The sequence below is a fragment of the Protopterus annectens genome, chromosome 3.part0, assembly GCF_019279795.1.
Source record: "Protopterus annectens isolate FY-2018-M chromosome 3.part0, PAN1.0, whole genome shotgun sequence".
NCBI classification, from domain to species: Eukaryota; Metazoa; Chordata; order Ceratodontiformes; family Protopteridae; genus Protopterus; species Protopterus annectens.
The window spans coordinates 1,712,818,165-1,712,837,108 of record NC_056731.1 but is presented as its reverse complement, the minus strand read 5'-3'; the positions used below and the strand labels follow the sequence as shown (position 1 = coordinate 1,712,837,108).

The following is an 18,944-nucleotide window of genomic DNA, read 5'->3' as shown; positions in this document are numbered from 1 at the left end:
CACAAAAATAACATTTCCTTCATCTACAAGCAAATACACGAAAAAGGTTGTATAGGATAGAGAAGTGCAGATAAGTCCCAGCAAAAAGAAGGGGGATGGTGGGTGGGTATCCTGGACTGCAACAGTGAAAACACTCGAACATCTACATTTATGGTAGGTACACAACTGTACTATGTTCGTGTTTCACTGTTGCAGTCATTACTCTTGGGTTGAATCCCAAAGCTAAGGATGGGTGGCTGGGCTAAATAGGATTAGGAGAGGCTATGAGGCCCTGCAGAACTGCAGTGGCGAAGCCTGCTCTGGACTTGAGTAGAGAGGCAAGTGGTCATGCTTTGTAAAGGTGTGCACTGAACTCCAAGTTGCAGCCTCTAAGATTTCTTTGGTTGGTACTCCTCTGAGGAAGGCTGCTGAAGTGGCTGCTGCTCTGGTGGAATGAGGCCTAATGCCCTTAGGCACTGATTTGCCATGTTGAGAATAGCAGAAATGGATGCAACAGCCTATCCATTTAGAAAGTCTGTTTTGAGATAGCCTTTCCTTGTGATCCTGCAGCATATGACACTAAAAGTTGCTCAGTCTTTCGGAAAGCTTTAGTTCTGTCCAAGTAGAAGTGTAACTGCCTGTGTATGCCCAAAGAATGCAGAATTTTCTCACCCTTGTTCTGTGGATTTGGGTAAAAGGTAGGCAAGTGAATGGTTTATTTGAGGGCCCCACTGGAAACCACCTTAGGCATAAATGTACGGTTTGTCCTCAGAGAAACCCTGTCTGGATGAAAAATGATGAAAGGTTCCACAGCCATGAGTGCTTGTAACTCCAAGACTCGCCTTGCAGAGGTTATGGCTAGGAGCAGAGCTGTTTTCCAGGATAAGAATTTAATATCCGCTGTTGATGCTGGCTCAAAAGGAGGCAGTGTGAGTTTTTCCAAAACATAATTGAGGTCCCAGGCCGGAATTGGTGCTCTCCTTGGAGGCCTAATGTTTTTGGCCCCTCTGAGGTACTGCCTTATTAAAGGATGAGAAAAGATAGGTGGTTCCATATTGTAATGTGCAGAAATGACAGAGGCATGAATCTTAATTGATGAGAGAGAAAGGCCTTTGCTCAGCATCTCAGTTAGGTATTTTAAAATCTGAGGAATATTTGGTACAGACGTGTCAATGTCTTGTTCCTGGTACCAAGCACATAATCTCTTCCATTTTTCTGCATAAGATTTTCTGGTACTGGGCCTCCTGGCCTCCAAGATAACATCCATAAAAGCTTTTGAAAGAGGAGTTTTCTGAATGGCTACATTATACGCCATGCTGCCAGATTTAAGGTCCTGAGTTGGCTGTGCAGGATCTGATTGTTTTGTTGGGTCAGCAAGTGAGAAGTTTGAGGCAATATCCATAATGGACCTTGAGACAAGCTCTTTAGGATTGGGTACCAGTGCTGGCGTGGCCAGTCTGGTGCAATCAATCATTTTTGGCTTCTCTTGTCTGACCTTTAGGAGTACTCTGGGAAGGAGAGGCAGATGGGGAAAAGCATATACTGTTAGATTTTTCCAGCTGAATGATTGGGTGTCCACTTTCCATGCTTGCTTGTGGAAAATCCTTGTGCAAAATCTCTGCAACTGACAGTTGTGAGGGGAGGAAATAGATTTATGTCTGGGCATCCCCATTTCCTTATCCTGAAGACTTGTGGATCCAGTTTCCATTCGTGGGGATCCATGAGGTTTCTACTTAGTTCATCTGCCAGAGTATTTGTTTTTCCTGGCAGGAACTGTGCTTGTAGGTGAACTTGAAAGGCCAATGCTGTGTCCCATAAGGTCATTGCTTGTCTGCAGAAGGGGTAGGAATGAGTAACTCCCTACTTGTTTATGTACCATATGACCATAGTGTTGTCTGTCTTTATCAGTAATTGTCCTGGATGAAGCAGGTCCTTGAAAGCTGTCAGGGCATTTTGAACAGCTAGCATCTCTTTTTGATTGATGTGAAGATGCATCTGGTTTGCAGGCCATGTGCCCTGAATACATTTTCCTGCCATATGGGCCCCCAGGCATAATCTGACGCATCCGTTGTCAGTGTCCGTCTGGCTGTGGGTAAAATGAATGACAGACCCTTGTTCTGGTGACATGCTTCTGCCCACCATCGCAACTCCTGTTGTAGGCAGGGAATGAGTGCAATTACTGTCTCCAGGCTGTGGCAATGCTGAGTCCAAACACTTTTAAGATACCACTGTAGTTTCCTCATATGCAGTCTGGCATATGGAATTAGTAGAATGCAGGATGCCATGAAACCCAAGACCTACAGTATTTTTCTTGCAGATAAGTGGGTTTTTGTTGCTAAATTCTTGAAGTAAGTAGTCAGTTGTTTTTGCTTGTCTGGAGTGAGATAAGCCACCTGGGCAGTTGTATTTAAGCTTGCACCCAGGAATATTATCTCTTGAGAGGGCACTAGTTTTGATTTCTTTACGTTTACTGTGTACCCTAGGCCAGTTAGTAATCTTTTTACAAACGCCAGATGCTGTAGAAGAGTGTCTTTCTTCTCTGCTTGAATTAGGCAGTCATCCAAGTAGGGATATATTTGAATACCTTTTTGTCTGCAAAACGCGATTACTAGTGCCAGGTATTTTGTAAAGACCCTGGGAGCAGCAGATAAGCCAAAGGGCAGTGCAGAGAATTCGTAATGCATTGAGCCAGCTATGAATCTGAGGTATCTTCTGCAAGATTGTCCGATTGGAACATGCAGGTATGCCTCTTTTAGGTCCAAAGTTACGAGCCAAGCCCTCTTGCCCAGCATGGGCAGTAGCTGCTGAAGAGTCAACATTTTGAATTTTGGAACTTCCAGAAAAGTATTTAGTATAGACAGGTCCATAATTGGTCTCCGGGTTTTGTCCTTCCTGGGTACTAGGAAAAGTCTGGAGTAAAATTCTTGCCCCTGCTCTTGTTGTGGTACTTACTGAATGGCCCTCGTCCATGAGGGCTGTAATTTGTTTTTGTGCCTCTGCCCATTGATTGTGTGGCAGGTCTGGCATGCCCTTTGACCTTGGTAGAGTGTGAAAATGGAACCTGTAGCCTTGGGACACTATGTTCAGAACCCATTTGTCTTGGGTAATCATTTGCCAGTTTGATGAAAAAAGTGCTAGTTTTCCCCCTAAGGGGGCTGTCAAAAGAAAACTGCTTGGAACTGGTAGAGGAAAGCCATTGGGACTGTTTCCTGTAAGGTTGTGATTTGTCTTCTCTGCTTTTGGAGGCAGGAGCACCCCACTGTTTAGGCTTGTATGAGCCTTGGGGCTGAGCTCTGCCTCTGGGACGCCTGTATCTGCCTCTTTGTGGTCTGTCTGAGACTGGAAAGACCAATTTTTAGAAGGCCAGTTCCTGCTAAACCTGGGTGGCTGTACCTGTAGAAATTCTTGACTGTCTGCATGGATTTTGCTTTATCCTCCATTTTTTTCAACACCTCTTCTACTTTAGTACCAAACAAAGTATCATGCTGTAATGGTGCATCTAATAATTTTGCTTTAACATGATCAGGCAGATTCTGTTCCTTTAACCAAACATGCCTTCTAATAACAGAACCTGTAACAGCGGCCCTGCAAGAGGCCTCCAGTGAATCATAACCACATTGCAAAGTATGCGTTCCCGCTTGCTCAGTTGCATGCAATAAATCCTGCAATTCCTTGTTCTCTGAACATTCAGTATTTGTCAACATTTTTTGTTTAAGTAGTAACATTAAATATTGCTGATATTTAAGCATATGAAATTGACAATTTAAAGCCCTTACAGCCAGGGTGGCAGAAGTGTAAACTTTTTCCCCCCATCTGTCTAGAGCCCTAGAATCCCTATCAGAGGGGACAGGGTTTTTTGCAGTGGAAGCTTTAATCCCATCTTGGGACCCTGGGATATAGTTTCTGGGTCTGCTGCAGGGTTTTTACATAGGAATTTATGAGAATCCGGGATCCTGTAGTATCTGTCTGGCTTAGCAGGTGCAGGGGGTAAAGAGTCGGGGACAGTCCAGACTCTGAAAATACATCATCTACAATGTCTAGAACAGGTGGAATAGCAAGAGGTCTGTGCTGAGGAAGAAGCAGGAAGTCTCTGAGCCTTTTCTTAGACTCAGAATAATCTTGGCTCTCCCAGTGGAAATGCTCCCTCATAGTATGCAGTTTTTCCCCAAAAGAATAGTCCTCAGGAGGACAGGCTGAAGGAATGGATTCTTCAGCATCAGAATCCTCATAGGGAAGCATGGAGTAATCCTGTTCAGAAGAGGAATCAGAGGAAATACTTGTCTCTTGCCTAGGCTTCTTATCAGGAGGGGGATGGGTGCCCCTGATCAAAGTAATTAGGTCTTCGGCCATTTTGAGCATCTGTTTTTTAGGCATGGAAGTCTGAATAGGAGAATGCTGTACTTGTTTCTTTATCTTTAGAGCTTTAGTCTGTCTTTGAAGCTGAAGATGGCTTAACATATAGTTGTGTAGGTCTGAAGACACCCTCAGAAGCCGATGCCTGCTCAGCGGCTCCGGACCCATCTGAGGGATTGATTTCCAAGTGTCCAATACCTTGAGTTTCCAGAGGCCCAGTCGGCTCCACTTGGGAGTCGGTAGCGGGCACCAGGGGCTGCAAAAGCTTCGTCGTCTGTTTTGGACCTCGGATGCCTATCCTTGTCCTTGTGTTTTTTGTAAACTCCGCTTGTCGGCTGTTCTGCTGGCATTATATAATTAAATCTTCGGCCAAAGTAATGAAATGCAAAATCGAACTGACGCTTGATGGTGCGTTGGTTGAATCTAGCACAAAACCGACAGCTAGCAACGTTGTGATCAGGGCCTAGGCAAGGAATATAGTAAGAGTGAAAATCCTTATGAGGTATTTGCTTCCCACAAGAAATACAATTGCTAACTTTTTCTGACATCGGTCTGGAGCAAGAAAAAAAGTTTCCCCAATGGGGTACTTAGCTTTAATGAAGACTTTATGCCAGCAGGATAACCCAAGAGTAATGATTGCAACAGTGAAACATGATGAACATCAGGTGGGTTCAGCACCTCAAAGTTTATTTGAGTGAAAAAGTGCTCAGACCTGTAACCCTCTACAGGACTGAGGTCACTTAGCTCAACTAATCTTTTAAACAGCAAAGAAGCAAATAGCAAACATCATTAACCACTACAGGCACAAAAAAATACTGTCTGAATCTGAACAAAAATAGGATATTCATAAACCCCTGTTAATTAAGCAGAGAACAAAAAAATGTTTCATGTCACTGCATCAAATCCCAGGAAAATGAATGTACTGCACTGAAATGTCACAACCCAATGAACTAATACAACTTCATTAAATATCATTAGAAAAACAAGAAAAAGTTTCTGACAAGTAAATGTAATGATAACCTCCTCCAAAAATGTAAAGATGACTAATTTGCTGAAAGTAGTATCTTATTAGAATCATTATTGACAAAACCAATACCCTCTGTATAGGAAACACATCATACTGAACTTTTTCAGTCACATAAAATCCAGCTCTCCAAGAGATCAGATCTGTCCGTAACACTTAATGTTAGTCATCTGTCTCACAGCAGCAATACTACTGCTTAAGATGCCAGGTGTGTGCTTGAAGCTGGTTCGTCCAAGTACAGCAAAATGGAGAATATCAATTTCTCCCACGAGAGTCCTCACCTTTGGGGGCAGAATGGATGCTTATGATTTAGCACACAATCTCCAGATGAATAATTATTTGTATAACTATTACCATTTGCTTTTGTTTGCTGGGAAAGTCTAACTTTCTGAAAACTCGATCTAAAACAAATACTGGCAGATATACTATGCATGAACAGTGTACAGAAAAGTACAATAAGAACATGACAAAATTTACCTAATACTGGTTGAAGTTCAAATATTTTTAACAACATTATTTACATTTAATGAAATATCAGGTATAAATGTTTACAATCACTAATTTGGCAGCAAATAAGTATATTAAGTAGGATATACTGCAGTACTAGTGGTAAGTAGAGTTGGCTAGGATCATAGTATTTTTGTAGACTGGTACTGGTTCAGAGAGGAAAAACTCACTAGGGATACTAGGAAATAAGCTGGAGACCCAGAGAGAGTTTAAAATTTACGATTAACAGTATGTGTAGAGAAAGGAGGAAAAAACTGCGGTGGTGGTGCTGCGGTAGCGTTGTCGCCTCACAGTAACATGTTGTCCTGTTCGATTCTCAGCTAAAGCGTCTTCTGTGTTGAGACATGTGTGAATAGGCGTACCTTCGTTGAAGGCTGTGCGTCAGAGCTGGCAACTCGGCACGTAAAAATCTACTGCCAATCATTAGCGGACAGGAGTTCCACTGTGGCAACCCCTAACTGGGAAAAGCCGAAAGACACAACAGTAGAGAAAGGAGGATGTAAGGTGGAAGATGAATGAGGCAAGCAAGACTAAGTAGAGAAAAGAAGGAAATATTTTACTTGGTTATAGATGCTACGAGAACAAGAGGTTTGTAAATTAGACTGGGACTACATAGTAAGAGATTTTGTTGAATAAAAGTGTGTTGTGATACGACAGTATTAATGACAGGGAGTAGAGGGAGCAAATGAATGTGAGACAAACTGGTTTGGGAGTGATTTATCTATGATGTGAGTACACAGTTTTAGATTAAGATTAATTCTATAGTTAAATGATATTTATGGATAGGGCTAACCTGGAGTAGTACATAAGCAAAGCCAATTTTTCAGCATGCACTGTTTGAGCAGGGTAATGACTTGGGTATGGAAACATTGTTCTAATATTTTTAAGATAAGGGGGAATAAAATAGCTATTGGTATGTAGTTAAGTCGTTCAGCTACCACTATCGTGTAATAAAAGCTAGTTTATCTATGAATTTGACATCATGAAGGATTGAGTCCCAAAGTTTGGAAACATAGTTTTAATATAGTAAATCACCTGCACTTTTTACTGGATTTAGAGTAACAGTGATTTGTCATTGGATTTTAGGGTCCGTTAGAGGAACAGGACTGAAGGGTACATTGAAATGAGGGACATTTACCTGGTGTACAAATTTATGGACAGTAAGTAGGGAAGTTCTAACCAGTCTAGTGCTTTTAAAGTAGTACAGTGATGGGTTTTGAAGGAAGGTGTTTGCAGTGAATTTTATTATTGCACTATAGCATGTCGCCAGTTTTGTTTTATCGTTTTTGTTCGGGTTTGTTAGTATAGGGTGAAGCACAAAGAAGGGATGGGAGAAGGTAGATTCTAGCTAGGGCTCCTTTGCTACCTTTTGTAAGGTACTGTTTGGCCCTTTAAAGGAAGCCTAGTTTCATGTGCATTTTTTTGATGACTTGTACTGTGTGTTCACTGAATTTTTAGTTTTTTATTGATTAGGACCCCTAGTAGTTTAGTTTGAGAGACTGTTTCTATTTTGGTATTGCTGACTGAGTAAATGTGAAAGGAGGATTTTACATCTGAATATTTTTTTGGGAATAAAAAGCATTGGGTTTGTTTTATTTGGATTCAGGAGTAAGTGGGATCTAGACGGCCTGGATTCTATTATTGTGAAAGAGAGTTGGGTGATTTCCGGTGGTCTGTGGATGGTGGTGGAGGGTACAGTCATTTGCATACTGCACTATACTGGCAAGGTTTGTTGCAGTATACAGTTTGTGAATATGTTGAATAAGAGGGGTCCTACAAATGAGTCCTGTGGGACTCATGCAGTGATTGGCAAAGGTGGAGAGGGTATGTGTGGCCATTTGATGGCTGCTTGTTTAGAGAATAAGTAGGTGTAGAAACCAGGACAGGGATGACAGAGTGAAAATGAGGGTGGATAATTCTAAGAGGAGTTTTTCAAGGGAAACTGTGTCAAAGGCTTGCAATGTCCTATGAAGAGGGAACACTAGATTGTCTTCATTTCTTTACTGGTTAAAGGTATCTGAGAAGCCTAACAGGGAAGTTGTGGGGTTGTGATTGGGTCAGAAACCATGTCATGTCTTAGACAGAGGAGGGTAATGACTTGGGTATGGATACATTGTTCTAATATTTTTAAGATAAGGGGGAATAAAATAGCTATTGGTATGTAGTTAAGTCGTTCAGCTACCACTATCGTGTAATAAAATAATGTAGGACATTTTCCATATGGCAGGGACATAGTTTTCTACTATAGAGTGGTTAATTAGTATAGAACTTGGTAAGGCCAGAATTTCAGATGCTAGCTTCAGGAATTCCATTGGTAGACTGTCAGCGTGTTGGGGTAGTTGGCTTTAATTTGTTCAGTTTGTTTGTTTGTGTCTTTCGGCTTTTCCCGGTTAGGGGTCGCCACAGTGGTACTCCGTTCTGCTAATGATTGGTAGTGGATTTTTACGTACCAGGTTACCAGCCCTGACGCACAACCTTCAACGAAGGCACACCCCATTCACGTATGCCTCCACACAGAAGACGCTCTAGCTGAGAATCGAATGGGACAATGTCTTGCTATGAGGTGACAATGCTACCGCAGCACCACCACCGCAGTTCTTTTTTTATTGTGGAGGTTTGAAACATCTTTATGGTAAAGCCATCAGTAGCACCACTTTGAGATGGTTAGGTGTGTGGAGTTGATTGTGTATTTTGCTGAAGCAATGCTAGGATAGTGTTTGTAAAACAGGAATTGTTTGAACTGCATAGAAATATTGTCACTGTTATTAGTCGCAAGAGGTTTAGGCAGGGTGGAGAATTTTATTTATAGAGGACCAAAATAATTTGGAATTATTTTGGTGTTTGTTTTGCAGTACAGGATAGAAGGATTGTTTATCTTGTATCTTCTTTTTTGCAATGTTTCTAAGATATCTAAAAGTTTGGAAGGATTATTTTTTGACACAGTTTCCATGCAGTGTCCCTCTGCTTCAAATGATCTCTAGTTTCCTTTGTAAGCCAGGAGGTTGGGACAGGTTTCACACCCTTTGATCTGATTGGGTCCATTTTGTTTAGGATATTAAGGAAGTTACTGCTAAAGTGGGAAATAGTGTAATCAAGGGTGTAGAATTTTGATAATATTCCAGTTACAAAGGTGAAAGGTTGAGATAAAGGTGTCTTTGTTGACATTTTTAGGTTATATATCTGGTTATATTTTGTTAACCTATTTATGGTTAGTTGCCTCAGTATGGAAGAATATCACTGAATCTGGCAAGCATCCAGGACAGTTTATGGTAGAGGTTTTAATGGTTAAGTTCCCGTTGAATGCTGATTGTTAGTTATATCAAATCTTCTGGTGGTTTGTATTAGCTGAGAGAAACCACACAGGCTCAGGAAGTGTGAGGAGGTGTCTGAGTTACATGACTGCCAGTCAATGTTGAGGTCTCCCAGAATTACAGCTACTTAATGTATGTTTTATGGGTTCTAGTGAAATATTTTTTTCTGTGGTGTGATATTACTGCCTACGAGAATATAGAACCTAGAAATGGTTATGGATTTTTTAGGGGTAACAAAGCTTTGTGAGAATTACTTCTACTTTATTGCATATGGAGATTATAAGGGAATTAGGTCCAACACTGATATTGTTTTTATATACAACAGCTATATTGCATCCTAGTTTGCTTTTTCTATCTATTCTGTGTATGTTTAAGACGGGGGTAGAATTTCATTATCTTTTATTTCTGGTTTTAGCCAGGTTTCAGTTATTACAGTTATGAAAGGGGATTACTGAGCTAGAAATCATGGAATTCTTGCATTTTATGAAATATGCTTCTTAGGTTAGGTTTATGAAGCAAAGATTTGACCCTTGGATGGAGGGATGTGGGAGTCTGGGTTTTTCAGGTTTCTGAGGGATGGTTGTATTGTTGTGATTATTACTGGTATTGGGATGTATATCACCAAGAAGTTTCAATTTTGTATATAGGAGTTGTAAGGGGTACAGGCATATTGTTTTAGGTTTAATTTGTATTCCTGAAGGAATTTTGGGTAGTATTTTACATACTAAAGAGAGGATATGTGTAGATTGTGTAGTATAGTTCTGTAGAAATCCGAAGTCTTATGGTGGGGTTGAGAGAAGAAGAGTATGGATTAGTGTGGGCTTGGGTGGGTCTATATCACATAGTCTAAGTGTCAAAACTTTGACTATGTAAATATCGAACCCAAAAGTTCGAAAACTGAATACTCTCAACACTCAGAAAAGCGATTTTTTCCCCAGGGAAAAAAAAATTGCTGTTCCGGTACAAAACACGGAAACGCACAAACACTAAATACTGTTTCTAATGCCCCCCCACACCCCCCAATGTGGGTGCTGTGCCCCCCACTCACCACTTAAATATACCAACTCCGAGATCGCACCACAGTGGAGGAAAAAGGAAAGCCGTGGAATCTGTCTACCAAATTCTTTCCCTGGGAAAAAATTTGATGTTCCGCGGCTTCGTTATTTTCAGACTTCGAACTTCCCAGTTCGAAGTTTCGGCGTTCGGACTTCTGATATACACCTGGCTTGGGTCATATGGTGGAAGATTGTCGCAGGATGCTAATTGAGTTAATAGGACAAGAAGTACTAGTAGTACTAGATGAGTTGAGTTCATTTTGGGAAGTGTATGGAGGAAAAGAAATTTGAGTTTAGAGAAAGCTGCAAGAAACTGAAGAACTATAGGAAAGTGTAGTAGTGTGGTAGAATATAGTATGTGGTTTTGTGTGGAAATTTCATAATTAGTGTCAGGTGGAAGGGTTACAGATGTCAGATTATATTTTAAGACAGTTGGGATGCAAGGGTGGAGTCTAGAGAATATAATAGCTTGATGTAGTGGAGGTGGGTAGGAATTGGAGTAGGGTAGGGAAGTGAGCCCGAGCAGGAAGAGGGTGAACGGAATGAGTTAGATCTTGGCTGAAATTGTTTTCCATAGAAAAACAATCAATGAGGTGTCCCGGCAGTAAACACATATTTATGTTAAACTTTTACCACAGGAAGATCAGTAATTTTTAAACAGTGTAAGAACAGCAGACTTACTTTTGGCAGTGTTTGGAAATCTGTTTGCTCTGATATCTACTAACCATCTGTAAAGCTGATACAAGGTTATACACCTGTTAAGAAGTCTAAGAAGCTAATATTAGCTATCTGCATAGGGAAGAGACGACAAAGAACAGCACACTGTTGGCAGTAATGGAGGGAGCCCAAAATAATTTATTTGAATTGGGATTTTAATTTTCTCTCTTCTGCTTATATTTTGGGAGTTTTTTATAAATGGTTTCCAGCTACTATTGTCCATTAAGTTTATGTATGTGGTACACTTAAAGGAAGATGCTACTGACTGCGTCCCAGAATGAAGTTTGCATACCATTCACAGATATAAGACAGATTCCTATTGCAAGAGAATCAGTTTCAGTGGATTGCTTACTTATGTAAATTTAACAATTTACGTTGTCTGCTTTTAAATGTCTATTATAAGAATATACACTGCCGTCAGTATGTCCTGTTCCTGGTTAATTTCTGAGGATGTATCTCTCGGAGAGAAATGTTAGGATTTCAGGTTGCTCTCTTAGTGGCAGACATGCACAACTTATGTGATATGCACAGCGAGTTGCTTAACAAGATAGAAGGTACAGATCTGTGTCTAGATGGCCAACAGAAGAATACAGTAACAGATAAATGTTGGTTGAAAAGTTGAGATGCTAGTGCACGTTAATAAGGAACATAACAGAAATTATGTTTGCATGCCCTGTCCACCCCAGACGTCCAGAAGTAGCACTGGATAAGGTATTAAGATGCCAAATATCTAAAAGCTTCAAGAAGGTGACATTTAAGAGGGTTTATTAATAGAAAGGCTGAATTTGAAGAAATAAAATAGCTTCTTAGGCAAAGGACAACCAAAAAGCTTTCTACAGCTATGCCCATAACCTCAGCGGAAATGCACAGCAATGTACAGAACTTATTGTAAATGGCATTACCCACACTGAACCAGTGGCTATTGTCAACCTTTTGGCTGACAGGTTCAGTTCAAATACCCCCCCCCTCCCCTCCTGATACTCCAAAGGAAATACCGCATACCACAATCCCCCCAACCATTACTAGTGAACTGGTCATCAATGCACTTTCCAAGACCAAACAACACTGTGGCAATAGGCCCCGATAACATCCCAGGATGTTTAATAAATAGCAAGAAACATAAACTCTCTAGTCCACTTGAATCACTTTTCAGCTGGAGCCTTCAGTCAGGTTTTGTGCCCAAGGAATGGAAGATGGCTACAGTCATTCTCCTGCATGAAGGAGGTCCAACCACTAATCCGTAGAACTACAGGCCTACAAGTCTTACCATCCTTGTATGTAAAGCCATGGAAAGAATCATCATGGAAATGATAATGAGGGCATAGGTAATGTGCACATGCTGGACACATCACAGTTTGGCTTTGTTAAAGGAAGGTCATGCGTATTAAATCTAGTGGACTTTTTTGACATGGTCACCAAAGCAATGGATGAAGACAAGACTGCACATAGTTTATCTTGACATGGCCAGGGCTTCTGATACAATAACCAGCTCAAGCATTATAGAAAAGCTCACTAATTTAGGTATAAATCCTTTTATCTTCACTGCATAGCCAAGCATCTCACCGATAGGATCCAGGAGGTGAAAATAGGTGAGGCCAGTCACTAGTGGAGTCCCCCAGGTCTCCCTCCCTACTGGGCCAGCTCTTTTTTGGCATCTATTTCTCTGAAAAGGAAGAAAATGGGGATGACTAAGTTTGCAGATGACTGCAAGGTGGGGGGTTTTATCAGCTCCCCCGCAGACACTAGCATTCTTCAAGAAGATCTGCCTCTGACTAACAAATGATGCCAAAGCCACGGTCTTAAATTCAATGCCAGGAAATGCATAACTGTACCCTTTTGGAAGTCAACCATCCCAGCTAATTACCATGTCGATAATACACCTCCAAGAGTCGACCCAGTGGTCAGTAAGCTGGGTATGCATGTAGATAGTAATTTTGTCTTTGACCACCATGTGGCCACAGTGGTAAGGAGATCCTTTTATGTTACATAACTTAATACGTAAGGGCATGGCCTCTAGATGCGAAAAGGTCATTATCCCTCTGAACTCCACCCTTATCAGACCAAGCATAGAGTACAATGCTCCCTTTGGTATGTACCTGACCAGGCATATGCAACAACTACGGCAAATTCAGAGGTTCCTTACAAAAAGAATAAAAGGCATAAAAATCCTGTCTTATGCAGAGTGTCTTAAAGCCCTTTCCCTTTACTCAGTCTCCTATAGATTGCTGATGGGTGATCTACACCTGGCTTACAAGGCATTGGCAAATCCCGCACTTATGAATCCTACATATCCATAAGTCAAACAGTACCGGAAATAGAAGGTCTAAGGACCTGAATTCTGTCTGTGACTTAAACAGAACATACTGGGGAGAGAGATGTGTGACCCAAAGAATGACCCTCCAATTGGACAGGCTTCCCATCCATGTGAAGCTGAATTTGTCTATTACCCAGTTTAAGTGCAATCTAGATCAGTGGATGGGGAATAGGAAATTTACACTGGGCCTTTTAACCATGTCCCTTATGGACAGAGGTAGCTTATAAATGCCTGGCTCTCAATGTCCTATTTGGATACAGGACATTATTATTCTTTCAGGAAAATTTGGCTAATCTTAGAAAGGCTCCACAGGTCATTAGCCTAGTAACAATCGATGAATCTATAAGAGGTAGGGATGGACAGGTCTGTCTGTAATATTCAGTACATTTCACAGATAAGTGTTATGTAGTTTAAATTGGTATCCAATACTACCAGTAGCACTACATTGTATATATAACATCAAATGAAGAACACTGGGAGACGGTGTACTATTAGCAGTAAAATTATCAAAAAGTAACAAAATAAAACTTAAAATATTCGACCTATAAAATACCCCACTCTAATATCACCCTCCCCATCCAACCACTACCTTTCTTTCCACTCCACTAACTACCTTGATTATAGCAAGCTCAGATGCTCATAAGCCAGTACTTATTATACAGCAGGAGCAACTTCTTGTAACATTTGTTAATGTCTGTTATGTACTTCACTGATAAAGATTCTAGTTGTCTACTGATGTACTACGTTCTTCATCTGTAAATATGTTGTAAGTAATTGCTATTTTGGGCCGTTTTGGCCAATTTTTAGCTCTTTCAAGTTCCCCTGTATAAAACCCACTTTGGCATGTTTTTTTGCGCTTGTTACTACTCAGCCAAGCTCCTTGTGGTCCTGCAGAGTGGTGCTAGCAGCAGAGAGGCTAAAAGAACGACTGCTAACCTGATAAGTGTTTGTTTTCCTACTACTACCTGGGCGACTGTCTGATCTAGCTAAACTGCAAGTATTTCTGCTTCTTGAACTGTTTTAAACTGTTTAAAGTTGTTTTTGCACCTGCACTTTTAAAGTTTGTCCTGTTTGTTGCTTTTACCTGTTGAGGCTACACACTCAAGTGCGCTAGCCTGTGTTACATATTTATTGCATTTTCCTGCTGTTTGTTGCAAAAAAAAAAAAGGACCCTTGTTTCCCGTCTTTCCTGACCTAGAGTAGTCCAAACACAGGCTTTGCTGTATTCTGGACTTTTGGAAAGTTCATGTGTTGCCCATTTCCTTTCTTGGATAAAGGGAGGCTTCTTTGTTCACCAGTTTCAGTGGGGAGCATGGAGCAGCCTATCTATCGCTGGAGGAGTGTTCCCAGCACAAGAATCTGGTAGTCTATTGGCTGTTTTGGGCCAATTTCTAGCTCTTTCAAGTCCCCCTGTATAAAACCCGCTTTAGCGCAGCTTTGCACGATTTTGCACATAGCGCAGCATTGGGCAGCGCCACTTAATTGGGTTTAAACCATTCTCTGCTCCACAAAGTCTGCTCTTCACTTTTTCCCTTAAAACCAATCTAGTTCTCATATTAAACACCCTCTTCCCACTCTAAAGCCTAGCACTTGCTCACTAAAGCAATTATATAAGTCAGCACTAAAAAATTAAAAGCACTACACCGTCACAAACTCCCCTTGAGTACTTTGTTCCCCATTGGCCCTTTTTTCAATTATAAAGGAATTCCCAATACTATTCTAGCATGTCCAAAGGTCAGTTGTCAATCTCCTCTCCGGTCCAGCTGATGAATCTGGGAATCTTGAGACAATGTTACAACTGCCTCATGTACACAGACAACCCTCTCCTCTCAACAAATTCCAACACATGTGAGAGATGCAACCATATAGCCAAACTGGAGGCTAAGCTCTCTGAACTCAGTACTGGCGTAACCAGTCAGGAGGAGAAGGAAACCACACTCACTACAATTCCAGTCTCACCTAGACCTACCACGACAGCAAACCAAACACATAAACACAAAAACATACTCGGAGGCTCTAAATAAAAATCTGCCTAAGCAGCAGAGACCTCCAAAGCAGACACCCACGGAACTGCTATTCCAAAACAAAACACGTGCAACACATAGCTCACAAAGCCAGTGTGCCCAACAGTCACAGCCCTTAAGGCTAAACAACACACCTGATAAACTTGTAATAGGTGACTATCGTCAGGCACACTGACGTCCCGCTAACCAGGCTGAACAAGGAGAAGGTCACGGTGAGCTGCCTGTCGGGCGCTAGGATCTGCCACATAACACAAGCACTCAGGTCACTCCAAGGCAAGTACAAATATGACTCAGTTATTGTCCATGCTGGTGTGAATAACCTGAGACATACCTCCCTGGACTACATGAAAAGAGAAATAGAGGAGTTCTCTGAGCATGTAGCCCAGGCCGGTATGACCCTGACCTTGAGTAGCATCTTACCCTCACCAAGAATGATGCCACAATCTGAAGACAAGATGATCAATTTCAACAATTGGCTTAAGGATTGGTGTCATTCAAAGGGGATCCAATGCCTGTCTGCCTGGGATGACATGCTCGACAAGCCATGATGCTTCGCTAGGGACGGCTTGCACTTGTCACCCCTGGGCTTTCAGATATTGGCAAAGGCTCTTGCCACCCCCATAGTGCCTTTTTTAGGCAAGGCTCAAAAGACAAACCCGCCTCCATAGGTATCGCAAGGGATAGGAAATTGAGTAATGCTACTTAACGCCAGAAGTCTAAATCTCAAGATGCACACACTTGAAACTCTCCTTGGCATGGAGAACATCGATATCTGTGCATTAACAGAAACCTGGTTCAAGGCTCCCGAGAGCATCCCAGCACTACCAGGTTATACCTCATACCATGTTTTTCGGCCCCAAAACTTGGACCGAACCACAAAAGGAGGGGGAGTATCAATATTCGTCAAAGATAGCCACACCTCCAGGTTGGTGGCACAGCACAAAGCATCAGAGACTATCCCTGTGCAACTAACAGTGGGTAAAACTGCCTTCCAGTTTATAGCCTGCTACAGACCACCCTCCCAAACCCAGGAACCCCACTCGGCCTTCCTGAGAACACTGGAAAATATGAAGGTCTCTCCAAACACCATTATATTGGGTGACTTCAACTACCCTAACATAGACTGGGAGCATTACTCTAGCTCCAACACCCTAGCCCAAAGGCTCCTAGAATTTATAAACTCAAATGCTATGGAACAACTTGTTGCCACTCCCACAAGAGGGGAAAACATACTGGACCTGATCATCACCAACACTGGGACTCTATGCTCCAGACCAGAAGTGTATCCCTCACTGGTAAGATCAGACCATAAACTAATCTCACTGGATATTCACATCCCGACCCCACCCCCTGCCCAGAAAACCACAGTGAAAAACTTCTCTAAAGCAAATTTCACACTCCTCAAAACCGAGGTGGAATCCTTCAAAGCCCCCGGGCCTGTGGAAAATACAGCCCAGACCGCAGAATGCTTTATAAACGCATTCTATGAACACCTTCAGGAATGCATGGATCATGCAATCCCAAATAAAACCAAGACCCAATCCTCCAAAGTTAGGTGTCCTGTCTGGTGGACCCCAGCCATAAACAAACTATACAATAGAAGGAGGAAGCTACTACATGATAGAGCAAAATCCCAAAAAGGGAAGGCATCTCTGATCAGTATTAGCAAAAACCTACAGGCACTCATAAAATCGTCTAAGGCCAGCTTCGAGAGAAAAATTGCACAAGACACTAAGGATAATCACAAGGCTTTCTTTAGTTATGTTAGGAACCTGGGTGGATATTCCCAGATATGCTCAGAATTAGTCCAAAATGACAAAAAAATACACCAAACCCACAGACATTGCCAACATCCTAGCTGACAGGTTCAGCGCAAACTCCCCTTCCCCACCAAAAGGGCAAATATCTATCCCAGCAGAGTGCTGCCCCCCTGACATCTCAGATGCTCAGGTAAGAGCCGCCCTCTCCAAAGCAAAAAACACAGCATCAATGGGACCAGACGGTGTCCCGGGCTGCGTCCTACATGAACTCCAAGAAGAACTAAACCCAAACATAAAACTACTGTTCAATCTCAGCCTTACTACAGGATATGTACCCAAAGAGTGGCATACAGCAACAGTGGTCCCTCTCCACAAAGGTGGCGCCTCAACGGATCCTGGAAACTATTGCCCCATAAGCTTGACTAGCTTGGTCTGCAAAGTTATGGAAAGGATCATCATGGACCTCATAAATAAAGATATTGGGGACCTACAGACACTGGATCCTACCCAGTTCGGCTTTAAGGGCAGATCCTGCCTCTTAAACCTGGTTGATTTCTTTGAAACAGTCACCAAGGCCATTGATGAGGGGAAGGTGGTCCACACAGCCTAACTGGACCTTGCAAAAGCCTTCGATACAATACCCCACCCGGGCACTAGATAAGTTCACCAGCTTAAATATAAACCCCTATGTCACTAGATGGGTTGCAAACTGGCTCAAGGACAGAACCCACATGGTTAGAATTCCTGGAGCCATGTCAGACTCCAAACCAGTTACAAGTGGCATCCCACAAGGCTCAGTCCTGGGACCTCTCTTGTTCGGTATATATTTCTCAGAGGTACAGGCTAACACGGAAGGACTGTGGCTGACCAAGTTCGCAGATGACTGCAAACTGGGTGCCATAATATACTCTCCAGCCGACACAAGCATCCTCCAAAAGGGCCTCATAGAAACAGACAACTGGTGCCAGAGCCATGGCCTCAAGCTAAACACCAAAAGTGTATAGTCATCCCCTTTGGCAAAAACAAAGTGCCCACAAATTACCACATAGGTGGTAATCCATTAAGTACGGAAGAAGTAATTAAGTTGATAGCAATCTCTCATTTGACAACCACGTGGCCAAAGTGGTTAGAAAAACATTTTATATAGCCCACCTAATCATGAAAGGATTCACATCTAGATTAGGGGAGGTCATCGTGCCTCTTTACTCATCCCTCATCAGGCCCATAATGGAGTACAATGCCCCTTTTAGGATGTACCTTACCAGACACCTGCAGCAACTGGAAAGACCCCAAAAGTACCTCACCAAAAGGACCAAAGGGCTCAAACAGATGCCATATGCTGCCCGGTTATAGAAACTCCAGCTCTACTCAGTGGCATACCGCCTGCTCAGAGGCGATCTGTGCCTGATGTATAAAGCCATGTCCAACCCGGAATTAATGGACATGCTGCACCTCAGAAAATCCAAACCCCATTGAGCTATGCGCTCGAGAGACTTGAACCTCAGCACTGAAATAAATAGGACATGCTGGAGGGACATATTCATAACCCAGAGGCTTCCTTCACTCTGGAATAAAATCCCAGTCCAGGTTAGGCAGACTCCCTCAATGACTCTCTTCAAGAAGAATCTTGATGAGTGGATGGGAGATAGTAGGTTTACCCTGGGTATCACTTCTGTGTCACTGTTAGACAGAGGCACAGTATACTAACCTCGAAAAAGGGCATAGCAAAATTCATTTAAAATGGGTGGCGAAAGCCAAACACACTCTGGCTAGGCTTATAAATGCTCTAGGGCAGATAGCCTAGTATGAACCTATGAACCTATGTAAATTTTAATCGCTATGTAATCCAATGTAACTACTGTCTGTTTATTTTAACTGTGGAGCTCTTCTCCCTGGGTCT

At 42.1% G+C, this 18,944-nt stretch overlaps 1 protein-coding gene across 1 annotated transcript in view; it reads right to left on the bottom strand.

Annotated features, from left to right (window-relative positions):
- The window catches only part of ALDH5A1 (aldehyde dehydrogenase 5 family member A1), a 536,325-nt gene that overhangs the window by 329,270 nt on the left and 188,111 nt on the right, over window positions 1-18,944 (bottom strand). The window lies entirely within an intron of this gene.